The sequence below is a fragment of the Cryptotermes secundus genome, unplaced genomic scaffold, assembly GCF_002891405.2.
Source record: "Cryptotermes secundus unplaced genomic scaffold, Csec_1.0 scaffold142, whole genome shotgun sequence".
Classification (NCBI taxonomy): Eukaryota; Metazoa; Arthropoda; class Insecta; order Blattodea; family Kalotermitidae; genus Cryptotermes; species Cryptotermes secundus.
Window position 1 is genome coordinate 739477 of NW_019743148.1, and position 13185 is coordinate 752661.

At 40.6% G+C, this 13185-nt stretch overlaps 1 long non-coding RNA gene across 1 annotated transcript in view; it reads right to left on the bottom strand.

The window, feature by feature from the left end:
- Positions 1-13185, bottom strand: part of LOC117283036 — a 289651-nt gene that overhangs the window by 62152 nt on the left and 214314 nt on the right. Inside the window, exon 2 of the long non-coding RNA XR_004514033.1 lies at positions 13072-13125. This is a non-coding gene — a long non-coding RNA (uncharacterized LOC117283036). The remainder of the gene's footprint in view (positions 1-13071; positions 13126-13185) is intronic.

Here is a 13185-nt window from a genome sequence, read left to right on the forward strand (position 1 = left end):
TTATTATTATTATTATTATTATTTAGTATTTTCCTTAGTTATTTACACGCTTATATTTCATGGACAAATGCCGCCACAGGTGCTGTAGTTTCGAGTTTGTATATTTTACACCATTACATACTCTCCTACTGAGTAATATTTGTTATCGTTTTGAAATTTAAAACATGAGTTTGGAGGTTTATATATCTATAGCGTGGAGGTTCGATGACGACAATAATATAAATAATTAATTTTTTAATTGCTAGTGGGGTGGGACTAAGTCCCTTGTACTGCGGCCACTTCTGGCCTATTGTACCAGCCCCAGATGACAGGTGAGGGTGATTGTGGAGCAATTGGTGGAATGAAGATTGGCAGGGGAAACCGAAGTACTCGGAGAAAACTTGCCCCAGCGCCACTTTGTCCACCACAAATCCCACTTGACCAGACCCGGGATCGAACCCGGGCCGCCACGGTTAATAAAATAAAGAAATATAATAAATGAAATCTTAGCTTGCGTACTGGGGCGTACGAACTCACGAGCATACTCGCATGCACATGGACATATTTTGAAAATATGCTTCTGAAAAAATATTTAGAGGCAAGAGACCATAACTAGAGAATTGGGAAAATTACATAAATAGGAACTTTACAGTTTATACTCTTCACCAAATATAATATCACAGAATGAGTATAACAAAATCTGAGAGGATGAGATGGACAAGTTATGTAATACACATGATAATAATTTAAATTTTTCTTCGAAAATAAGAAGGAAAGTGACAGTTTATTAGATGTGATCTAAATGTAAGGATGTCGTTAAAATATATTTTAAATATATATTGTGGGGATGTGGACTGGTTTCAACTGGCTTAGGATAGGCTCCTCTGTTAAGCTATGGTGAACGTTTTATTGGCTCTCCGGGTTTCCACTACTGACGGAAATATCCTTGAGTAGCTAAAAGATTATTGGAATTTCGAGGACTCTGTTCCTTGGATGTAGCTAGTTATCATACCATAGTCAATATGAAATAAACATCTGACACTTTCCTTTAAGCACCACGCCATGAAGACAAGGCGGAGATAAATTAATTTTTTTAATTCGCTCAATGGGGGGTGGAGTCCTACTGGGTCCACTCGGCACGGCGGACACTGATTGGCTTATTGTAGCCTAACCCGGGTTATTATGATGATGGAGAATTTAGGTAGAATGAAGATTGGCAGGGGAAACCGAAGTACTCGGAGAAAACTCGCCCCCGCGTCACTTTGTCCACCACAAATCCCACTTGACCAGACCCCATGATGGAACCCGGGACGCCGCGGTGGCAAGCCAGCGACTAACCGCTTGAACAATGGGGCGGCCGTTGGCAGAGATAAAGCTCAAAGAATATATAACCATCGAGTTCAATTGATGTGAGTGGCCGAATTTTTGCTCCTGGCTCTCTGTCTTCAGGAAAAGTGCTGGCGGTATCCACGGATACTATCCGTGGAAGCGGCAGACAAAACAGAGCCCCTGCTCTTGAAGGGAAGGGAACTCTGGTCGCGCAGACCGTAGTCCGTCACATTGCTGACTGAACGACTGCTGTGGGTATGCATGTACATATTTACGTTAACCGAATTACGTGAACTTGTTCCAAGTAAAATATTTGGGTCAAATTTAAAGAAACGTTACATACAGATCTAAATATACCATATATCAAACACGTCATTAGAGAAGAAAGTACCACACCACAACAAACTAGCAAATCACCAAAACGACATACTACAGCCGCTCGTTGAACCGCAGCACAATCGAAGACTCCGAAGACACTGGCCAGCTGATCTAAAAGAAAACTAAGAGGAACCTCCCACTGGAGAAGGAACTCATCGCATCATTAAAGAACATCACAGCTTTTACGCCAGCAAACTGGCTTATAGAATTGTACATTCTGATTGCTTAATAAATAAAAAAAAAATAAAGAACACGATCCATTCTAAGAAAATGAAGGCTTATATTAAAAAAACTAGTAACGTTACAGTAAATTTAAGCTTATGGAAATTTTGAAATCGTAATGTGCTATTAATATTAATAATGCCATTAGTGCTTAAATTATATTTTCGTCTTGAATTATTTAATTATTATTTAGATCTTGAAAATATACTCGTATATGTTCTGTATATTCTTTTCACTGAATTTAAAGACGGCAACTTTAAACTGTCGAAACAATAAGCACATGGCACCAAGATAGTATTGATTCCAGTGCGAAATCAGGTTCTACCTTGAAAATAGAGGTAGCACTTTCCTCTGAAACTTCAATAACGCTACATCAGACTGCACGGTGTCACACCACATCATATCTATGCAGACCTCAAATCTCGCATAGTACACCTGTCTACTCAGGCAACAAACTCTACTTCCGCCTTCCTGTAGTAACACCTTGGGACATTGCAACGGGATAGGCCGTTGCTTCCGGTGCGGTAGCATATCCTCTTGGTGTATTACAGGTCACGTTTAAGTTCACGCTACGGTACACATGCAGGCGGAGTCTACACAGACAGCAGAGGCAAGAAGTGCTCAGTTTTCTGAGATATAACGCCGCGTAGACTGTTGACAGTCAACAGACGTTTCTCAGAAACATATCGCTGCCATCTTCAAGGAATAAGAATAAGCCAAGCTGGAAACCAGCACGAAACACAACTCTGTTTGCTACCTGCTTCATGCTGGTTTCTTGCTTGGCTTGTTCTTCGACCCTGAAGATGGAAGCGATATTTTACTCCGGAATGTCGGACTACAAGGCGTTATAATCCAAAAGACAGAACTCTCCATGACCATGTTGGCATGTAGGCTGGTGCATGCAGGAAGAGCCCGGGTCAAATCTCGGTCTATTTTGACTTAAGTTATATTTCGTAGTCTTCCCCAGTCCATCCAGGAAACACCACGATAGTATCTGAGATGTAGCATGGCCGCTTCCTTTCATATCCTTTCCAATTCATTATTATGCAATCATTCGACACCCCAAATCTCACAGTCTGAGTTAGTAGCGTGGTTGTTAGACAAGCTAGGAACAAACAAATCATTTTGGATCAGCTGTTCCTCTCCCACCTTTCGGAAAACATAGAGACCACTTGCTAGACCTACACAGGGTAGGAGCAGTTAGGAAGATCATATTTAAATGGATATTAAAGAAACTGTCTGTGAGATTTCTTACTGGATTCAACTGGCTCAGAATATGGTATAGTTAAAGGTTCTTGTGAATTCTAGTTTTCATAAAATATTGGGTATTTTTAACCAGTATAGAAACTATGAGCTTGTCAGGAAGAATCATGTTATTTCGTTTCTCCCTCTATTTGCTTCTTTCATTCTTCTTTCAGTTCTCCGTTTCTCCTTCTGTCTATCTTTATTTCTCCTTTTCTAACCTTGTCCTTTTTCTCTTACTCACTTATTTACCTACTCATGGAGCTGAGACCTTCTGGAGGAGCCGCAAATTCTGCAACTACTCAAGAACTTCCCAGCATTTTATGAAACCCAAAGGTTCATAACCGTGTTCACAAGAGCCCTCCACTGGTCCCTATCCTGAGCCAGATCAATCCAATGAATACCATCCCCTCCTATCTCTCTACGATCCGTTTTAATATTGTCCACCCACTTATTCCTTGGACTTCCCAGTGGTCTCTTTCCTTCTGGCTTTCCCACCAATATCCTATATGCATTCCTCGTCTCCCCCATTCGTGCTACATGCACCACCCACCTCATCCTCTTTGACTTGATCATTCTAATTTCCTTATTTCTATATTATTGTTTATTTCTGTTGCACATTTGGGAGCGGCCTCTGTACTAGGCACCCCTTGTTTCAGCTGCAGATCTACGCCGATGTCCGCTTTTGTATTTGCATATTAATCGAGTTTTGGTCTTTACTATCGGACGCCTAGAGTTGGAGCCCACTGCTCTAACTTATTATGTACTTTGTCTTCTTTCTAGTTAAGGGTTACTTGCTGTTAATTTCGTGTATGTCACTCGTCTGACTCTATTAGCATCAGTACTGTGAAGAAGCGGTGAACCGTGATTCATGCATACACCGACGTGCAAACCTTCACATCGAAAGGAACAAAGGCATAGCAGTTACATTACATTTCAGCTGTAATTTATGCCCGTCTTCCGAAGAAGTCACGAGATACGGAATTCTAGAACAAGAAAGGAAACGTAGAAACCCTAATATTTCCCTAATTAATTATCTTTGAATCGTACACCTCATTGGCCTTTAAGATATCATGATACATAAAAGTAAAAAAAGTAGAAGTATTCTCTAATAAGCAGTGGAGGCCCATAGGGCTGTGAGACGTCGAGGCTCCCACATTTTCTAGACAATCGGCTCACAGATGGCGGTGAGGTTGTCAGCTTTACGCGCCGGCCACCCTTTACCCCCAGGAATATCCCTGATACTCATTTCTATTAGAGGCTGAGTCGACCCCAGGTCCATAAGGCGGCTGGAAGGATTAGGTCAATTGAAAAATTCACCTCATCGGGATTAGAACTCGCGACCTTCCGGCTTGTAGCATAGTGCTTCAACCAACTACGCTACCGCGTGCCCCCTATCATGATACATGCTTTATGTTAAATTGCACCACTAGACCATGCTGGTTAGCTGATATATAATATCTTTGAAAATAACTTTCTTTCGTTTACGGTTCCTGCCATTTGCCCTTTCTTTTAGTACCATTAAAATCATTTCTATACCAGTCATGTACGTTGTATTTGTTTCCCCAGCGACCAGCTGTATTGTCAATTATGTAATGATGTTATTTATGGATTCTGTTAAGCCTACCGTTACATTTAATGGTAACATATGTTTACGAAAGCAATCCATTATAACATTTTTCGTAATATTCATCCTCCGGGTAAATGCAGAAAATTAACATATATTTTTTCTCTCTCTCTGATTATCAGGCTCTCACCGAAATATATGCCACATTAATTGAAAGAAATTAAAATATATTATTACCTTGTTCTATTAAATTGCAGTAATCATGGAAACTATCGACGATTAGAGCGACCGCGTGGTTTAAGTCATGAACCGTCTTTGCCCGCTCGAACACTGGGACCGTGGGTTCGAATCCCACTTTAGGCATGAATGTCTGTGTGCGGTTATTCTATATTTGCGTTATCCTGTGTGTAGATGCAAGCCTTTTGACGGGCTGATCCCCAGTCTAAGGAGTCCTATCGAATGTGTATAGAATTAAGAAACTGAAAAAGCGCCCAAGGTCCAAAGGGCTGTAGACTCACAGAGAAAGACAGAGATGGAAACTCGTTACAAGAATCAGGGTGAATACACGTTCCACTGAGTGAGATTTCACTTTCTCAAAGACGTGACTATCAAGATTACGGTTTCCTGGGACGAAAATGATGTCTGTATCTTCAGTATGGAAGAGGCTGCTATGCAGATTCCTCTGAAACACTGGTCCTCCTTTTCCAAACTATTCAGCGTGACGACCCAGAAGACGGCGCTTTTGACGTCTTGTTGATTTCAATTAAATCTTAGCGTAAACCGGGGGAGTAACTATAATAATACCACGGAGCATTATCCCTTTTGAGAAGCTGGAATTCCATCGGCTGGTTAAGACATCCTTTGCGTTTGTGGAAAAAGAGCGCAAATCTGACACCTATTCTGAGCCAGCTCATCCACTCTGCACCCTATTTCATTAAGACATACTTTAATATTATCCTCCAATCTACGCCTATGTCTCTTAAGCGGCCTCTTCTTTTTAAATATTGCGGGTAAAATTTTGTAAATATTTTACAAACGCCCAAAGCGTGTTACATATCCTATCTACTTCATTCTACACGACTGTTTCAGGTGAAGTGTAGCCTTCCTATTATGAAGCTCACTATTATATTGTGACGTGTCGCGCTAGCTGGACGCCCCCTCCCCCNATACATGTTCCACTGAGTGAGATTTGACTTTCTCAAAGAGGTGAGTATCAAGATTACGGTTTTTTGGGACGAAAATGATGTCTGTATCTTCAATATGGAAGAGGTTGATCTGCAGATTCCTCTGAAAGACTGGTCCTCCTTTTCCAAACTATTCTGCGTGACGACCCAGAAGACGGCGCTTTTGCTGTCTTGTTGATTTCAATCAAATATTAGCGTAAACCGGGGGAGTAACTATAATAATACCACGGAGCATAATCCCTTTTGAGAAGCCGGAATTCCATCGGCTGGNTACTGCGAAATGCCTACTTTATTTTGTGTCGAACTAGTCAAAGTCAAATAAGGGTAGTTCCGTTCTTAGTCTGTAAATTTCTAAGTGAATCTGAAATCTTGTTGATGATCATTAACACTATCCTGTTGATCGTGTTATTAACACGATCCTACTGGAAATTATCACTGACAATTTCCATGTTCTTGTTTATTACTTGCTTGCTTAAGGGGAACGGAGTGTAACTTGTTGCGATATATTGTACAACTCAACACGTCATGTGTTACGATGGAAGTTTGCGGAAATCTCATTTACAAGTGCTTTATACCATAAATTAAATGCACACAAACTCGTTATACAAAGAGCTTTCAAGATGACAAATATCAAAACAAGGGTCTATAAAAGTAAACAAGAAATAAGGTTTGATATTGGAAAAACAAACGTGTGAAACTTTTTGTTCACTGGGACACGTATATTCTTGAAATACGTTCCTTGAGATTCTGCATACATAATTGGCGCTGATAACAATCCGTTGTGGATAAAAGTCCATTTCGCAGACTTAATCACAACACAAAAATCTACATTGCATAGACAAAAAATCATTTCCCTTGTACTGTTTTATTGCTAGTGGGGTGGGACTAAGTCCCTTGTACTGCGGCCACTTCTGGCCTATTGTACCAGCCCCAGATGATAGTTGAGGGTGATTGTGGAACAATTGGTGGAATGAAGATTGGCAGGAGAAACCTAAGTACTCGGAGAGAACCTGCCCCAGCGCCACTTTGCCCACCACAAATCCCACTTGACCAGACCCGGGATCGAACTCGGGCCGCCGCGATGGGAAGCCAGCGACTAACCGCTTGAGCTATGGCGCGGCCTTCCCTTGTATTTACTTAAGTAATATAAATGTTTAAATAGAATTTACAAATACTAGTTTTCCTCTCTTCCCCCTTTGCTCCTCTATGTTCATCCCTTTGGGCGAGAAACCAAGTTCCACACCCAGATAAAACAGTCATTAAGTAGTTATTCCAATAAAAGTAATATTAGATACAGAATTTACACTGTCACCGTAAAGGAAGATGAAGCTATTCTTGTAACAAGCCGTAGAGACCCATAGGATTGTGAGACGTCGAGGCTCCCATATTTTCTCTAGACAATGGACTAACAGATGTTAGTGAGGTTGTCAGCCTTATGCGCCGGCCGCCCTTTACCCCCCAGGAATATTCCTGGTACTCATTTCTATTAGAGGCTTAGTAGACCAAAGGAACACAGCGCGGATGGAAGGATTAGGCCAGTTGAAAAATCTAATAACATCTGGAATCAAACCCCCGAACTTCCGGCTTTTAGCATAGTACCTCAACCAATTAAATTTTATATATATTTTTTTTCCTTGGCACTACAGCCCCAGTGGGCCTAGGCCTACCTCCATGAACTTCTTCGTTCACTTCGGAAATTTTTTATTATGCATAATAATAAGTTGTGCATTTTGAAACATCTTTGCACTCCACCTGTGACTGCTTTCCTTGTGCGTACATCTGTTGCACGGGCGCCATAATAGAGTTATTAATGCTAGGGAAATGAAGTTGGATTCATTTACTAGTGCTCTGACTTTAGGATATTGTTCTACACGTGTTTCATAGACAAATAATAGTAAGATTTTAATGCCCGAAAATAAAGCGAGCAGTCAGTGTTCCCTTGAGTGGGTGCAAGGAAGGTTGTGGGGAAGTTTCAATTCACATAACGATGTTTACAGCGGATTCTAAGCTTATTCCTTGCAGAGGATTTAGATAGGAAAAGAAAGAAACTCTGTGGTTTTAGTCCGCAAGCGATCTATAACGACCGAGCGACCGCCGCTTGTCGGCGAAGTTAATGACAACTTTAGTGGATAGAAGCTGTCGCCTGGTCAGCGCAACGAATCCCAACGGCCGTTAATTTCGATTTTCTAGACCTTTGGATTTAGATAAGTTCTGAGTATTCTTTACTCACCACTCCCGTCTTTTCAACTGAAACCAGAGGCAGGCGACATTCTTAAGTGAATAAAGGACGTAATAAGTTTCTGGTACTGATAATCCAATCTCCTCCTGGGTATGTTTAACATGTGCAATTGTACCTGGTATTTGACCGCAAGGGGAAAGAGGAATCGCTTGGCCGAAAGGATTTCCCGTACTTTCACTCTTTTCTTAAAGACGAACTGTTAGATCCTGTCTAGAATCGACAGATGATAAAGTTGTACACAATGTGAAAATAACAGTCATGCCTCCACCTTTACATGCGAGGCTAATTTCAGTTCAGAGTAGTTCAGGAAATGGAACAAGATAGAAATAAAGAACTAACTTACATATGAATACCTGAGAGAGGGGTAACGAGGACTTATCTATGGATAAGCCCTCTCCACGTCACGAAGAATACTACAGAAAATTAACTTATAGAATCAGACGTAATTGTGATTGCTAATATTTTTTTTTTCCTTGACACTACAGCCCCAGTGGGCCTAGGCCTACCTCCATGAACTCCGTTCACTTCGGTTTTTCTAGATCTTACACATTCGGTAGGACTCCTTGGGCGAGTGATCAGCTCGTTGCAAGGCCTCTAACTGTACACAAATACAGAAAAACGCACACAAACATCCATGCCTTGAGTGGGATTCGAACCCACGATCCCGGTTTCCAAGCGAGCGAAGACAGTACACGCCTTAGACCGCTCGGCTACCGTGACCGGCGATTGCTAATATTATGTACATAAAAAAAGGCATGAATATAATCAAATGAAATATAGCGATCGTTTGCAAGCTATTTGTACAGCATTTGGTCATGACTACGGTACTTGCTTTAATAATCACAACCAAGTTACCAATTTATATTTAATAAAATCTGACTGAACTGGCGAACGGGATACATCAGTGTGAGGAATATGTTTGGCAAATGGCAGTGCTGACACAGGGTACAAAATATTCAATCCCTTAATTTCAATGTAATATGCAGTGGACGCTGCGATTATGAAAAATTTACATCCACTAATTACGACGTGTCCATGTGCGTACCAGTTCTTCCCATTACAAAAAAAGAGAACCCTTTGCGTATTCGGGGTTTTTGTAGATTAAGTTTTTCGCGAGAATTTACATGTTCCTAGCAGAAGATTTAAGTAATTTTCCTGGGGAGTGAAGCGCGGCCGGCGCGTAAGGCTGACAACCTTACCGCCATCTGTGAGCCGATTGTCAAGGTAATGTGGGACCTTAGCGTCTCACAACCCTATGGGCCTTCACGGCCTGTTACAGGGATAGCTTTACTTGTCTTACTTTTACCTAGCAGAAGATTTATCCTAGTTCTCAGCTTATCTGAATACGAAAAGACAGCCAATAATATGGTCTAAATACTATTATTCAAGAATGTTGTCTTCTAGGATATGGTCCCGTGTAGATATTGTGTAAACCGACGTTTCGGAGTAATATATCACCTCCATCTTCAAAGTATAAAAATCCGCTATCGTGGTACCAGTGTGAGCAGATGGCTAGCGGATATTTATAGCCTGAAGATAGAGGCGATATGTTCCTCCTAAACGTCGGTTTACACAATATCTACAACTAAACCTCAAATATCACACTATCATTCAATATCGAAAATAAAAGACACCGGTGCGGGTTCCGTTCAGAATTGATAACACTAACAAGTGTTTTCCCAGTCCCTCCATCCTGGCGGTTTTCAAACTGAATTGCCTATGAACCCGGGTATGCGGAATTGGACTAGGATACACTAATCCATTTCAACAATTAATTTTCTATCGAGAGTTCCGTCCTATGTCTTCCTTTCTATTTCCGACGCCCAGCTGGCTTGATCAGATTCCATAGAGCTAAACTCTTTGGCGTACACTGCTTTCCAAAGACTGTTTCCCTTTTTAAAGGAATTGAAGTTTACAAACCCGCAGGCTCAGCACCCTTAATACCAATGAGGACACTGGACAAGATCCTGAGCCATTTCAATTCATCTCGAATGTCTCAATTCAACTTCCCTTCATTCGTCTTAACGTCTTCCTCATATCTCCTTCATGATCACAGACAAAGCTAGTTCAGGCCGTGAAGCTCATGAATTGTGTTCGTGAGGCTCTCAGTTGAGAACACTGACTGCCTTAACTGAGGCTCTTCGTGGTTTTCTCAGTTCCGCCAGGCGGTTTCCGGGATAGTGCTCTCCATCCCACACCTTTCCAATCAATCACTCATTATTAACCCCGGTGCTCCACATCATATATTCTGAGCTACTGACAGCGTCAATAAATAAACAATAAATAAATAAATTCTGCCTTGAAGAATGCCGTCTTCTGGAATGTGGCGAAGTGTAGATATTCTGTAAACCGACGTTTCGGAGGAACGTATTGCCTCCATCTTCGGGGTATAAAAATCCGCAAGCGAGTAACCAGGGTGAGCAGGTGGCTTTGGTTCCTCGCTCGCAGCTTTTTATACCATGAAAATGGAGGCGATACGTTCCTCCGAAACGTCGGGATTACACAATATCTACACGGCACCACATTCCAGAAGATATTTTTCATAGTCACCGCCGTGAAAACCTCAAATCTTACATGCAGATTCTGCGTTGTCATTTCGTAAAATTTCCCTGTAAGATATCCGTTAAGTGTTTCTTGTTCTTTTCATCCTTATCGTACCGCAGTTTCCCAGATTTCACCGTCCTGTCCGAAATAGGTGGTCTGTTCCTTGTTCAGTAAACTGCCCATGCCCTGAAGAAATATTTTCCGCCCTTTCCTGCTGATATACACCATCCACATGCATCCGGCACGCAGCTGACATGAGAACTGCGCGACATAGAATTATCGGAAACAGCAGGTAAGTGTAGCTATAAGGTTTTAGACATTTAAAGCCATAGTGGTCAGAAGTTACTGAACTCGGGTAATGCTTGTTACCATTCAGTCCAGAACTTTTTGTCTTCTCGTCTGCTGTCCCAAAACATAAAAATTAGAATATCACCATCATCACCATCATCATCACCATCATCACTGGCACGACAGCCCTTTGTGAGCCCTGGCCTTCCTCAGACTTTTCACCTTTATAAATCCAATAATGTCTGGTTCATTAAATAGTTTGTATAGCTCATGGTTATACCTCTTCCTCCATATTCCATTTTCTTCCACTGGTCCAAAGATATATCTCAGGATCCTCCTTTCAAATATACTTAACGGTCTTTCATCCGATTTTGACAGTGGCCAGGTCTCAGAGGCATAAGATAGCACTGATCTTATAAGTACTTTATTAATTTTTTATTTAGAATATACAAAACTATAATTTTGTCTGTGGTTCTGTATGGGTGTTAAACTTGGTCTCTGACATTAAGGGAGGACTGTTTCAGAGCCATAATGGAAGATTCAACTCTGACAATCAGTTAATATTTTTTCATAAAAGGCCGAATTTCTAAAGAAAATATCTTTGAAATTTTTGAAATTTTTAATTATTCTCCAGGTTCTGACGAGTAACGAATAAATTTAACCACTAAGATATTCATTTCAATCACAAAGCGAACTGAATCTCAATGACTGTTTCAAATGAAACTCTTAATCTTGCAGTCACATAATCCAACACTCGCCATATCACTTAGCGCTGCCAATTATTGCACAAACATATCAGTCCGGTTATTTTACTGTCAGTCCTCACAAGGCTGTGACCAAATCCGTTGTCCCGGAATGGACGCTGTCTGAAAGCAATCTTCCTGTGGTCAGTCGTTGGCTCACTCTGTGTCTGTGACTTACTGTGGACCTACACAGATTGATGTTTCCGCATGACTGTTCTCGAGGGTCGTCGTTGGACTTTGTTCTTTCCAGAACCATTCAACGACGCATTATGGCAAAAAGAGTAAAGTGAAATGATAATAATCTCTAATGTAAATTCCACAGACCATGAGATCGGCTAACCTGGCTAAGATTTCTGTGGTTTTTATGGAAATCTTGGTATAGTATAATACATAGAAATTGGCTAAGATTGTTTTCGGTTGCATCCTTTAGACATTCCTTATCTCAATTTTACTCCATACTGTGTGAACACGGCAGTTTATGTAACATCTTCGAAAATCGCTTGAAGTGAAAAGAGACGCACAATGGTAAATGCAAAAGGAAAGCTGGAAGATATGTGACAGAATTAGTTAAGTCTAGCGAGTTGTTCTGTGGAGAAGCGGCTGTCATTTTCAGGCATAAATAGATTTAAGAATCTTGCATTTGAGAGCTTTCATACGTAAGCGATTCGCTAGATGGTACTTAGAGGCCAATAAAGGCAAAGCGGTAGAAGGCAGTCAAACTACCTCTACCTCAGAAATTCGAACAGTAGATCAAGAACTGAGGAAATCCTTGTTAAAACCCTTAATGTTTTTGCCTTCTCAAATCAAAGCTCTAAGCTCCATAATTCAACATAACTGAGTGATACTCGGAAGCATTTTTGGTATCAATATTATATGTATAAAATATTATTTTAAATGTAAAATATTTTTGCTTATATAGACCAATTTATATTTAAATTTATTTACTGCATTTCATAATGTATATGATTTTCATACAATTAAAGCACACCACACTCACCAAGTTTCCCTCCGAAAATTTCAAATATTCATATAATTCTCATTCTTTTCTATGGGCCTTCGAAAAACACGAATTAAATTTGTACCTTCCTGTTCCAGGGATGTAACTACAACGTAAATCAGGATATATGTACAGAGAGAACTATTCAGATACACAACTCAGTACATAAAAAACAAATCTTCCGGATTTCATGCATTCAAATTCCAATTTTGGAATACCAAATACGCCAATTGACTCTATTGTAAAAGTTTTTGGAAAATACCGTCATACCAAAGAGTACTGTTACATTCAACCTCAGTGAGAATCAGAGTGAGCTGTCAGTTCAGAGGTATGACAAAATGCTGTGCTATATTACTCACAATAAGTCACGATCGCCTCGTTCCATATCCCTTCAAGTCACCATTTAGATCATCCTGTAACAGAGAGAACATTGTTAATGAACTACTTAACTCCATGGTGCATATTGCTTCCTG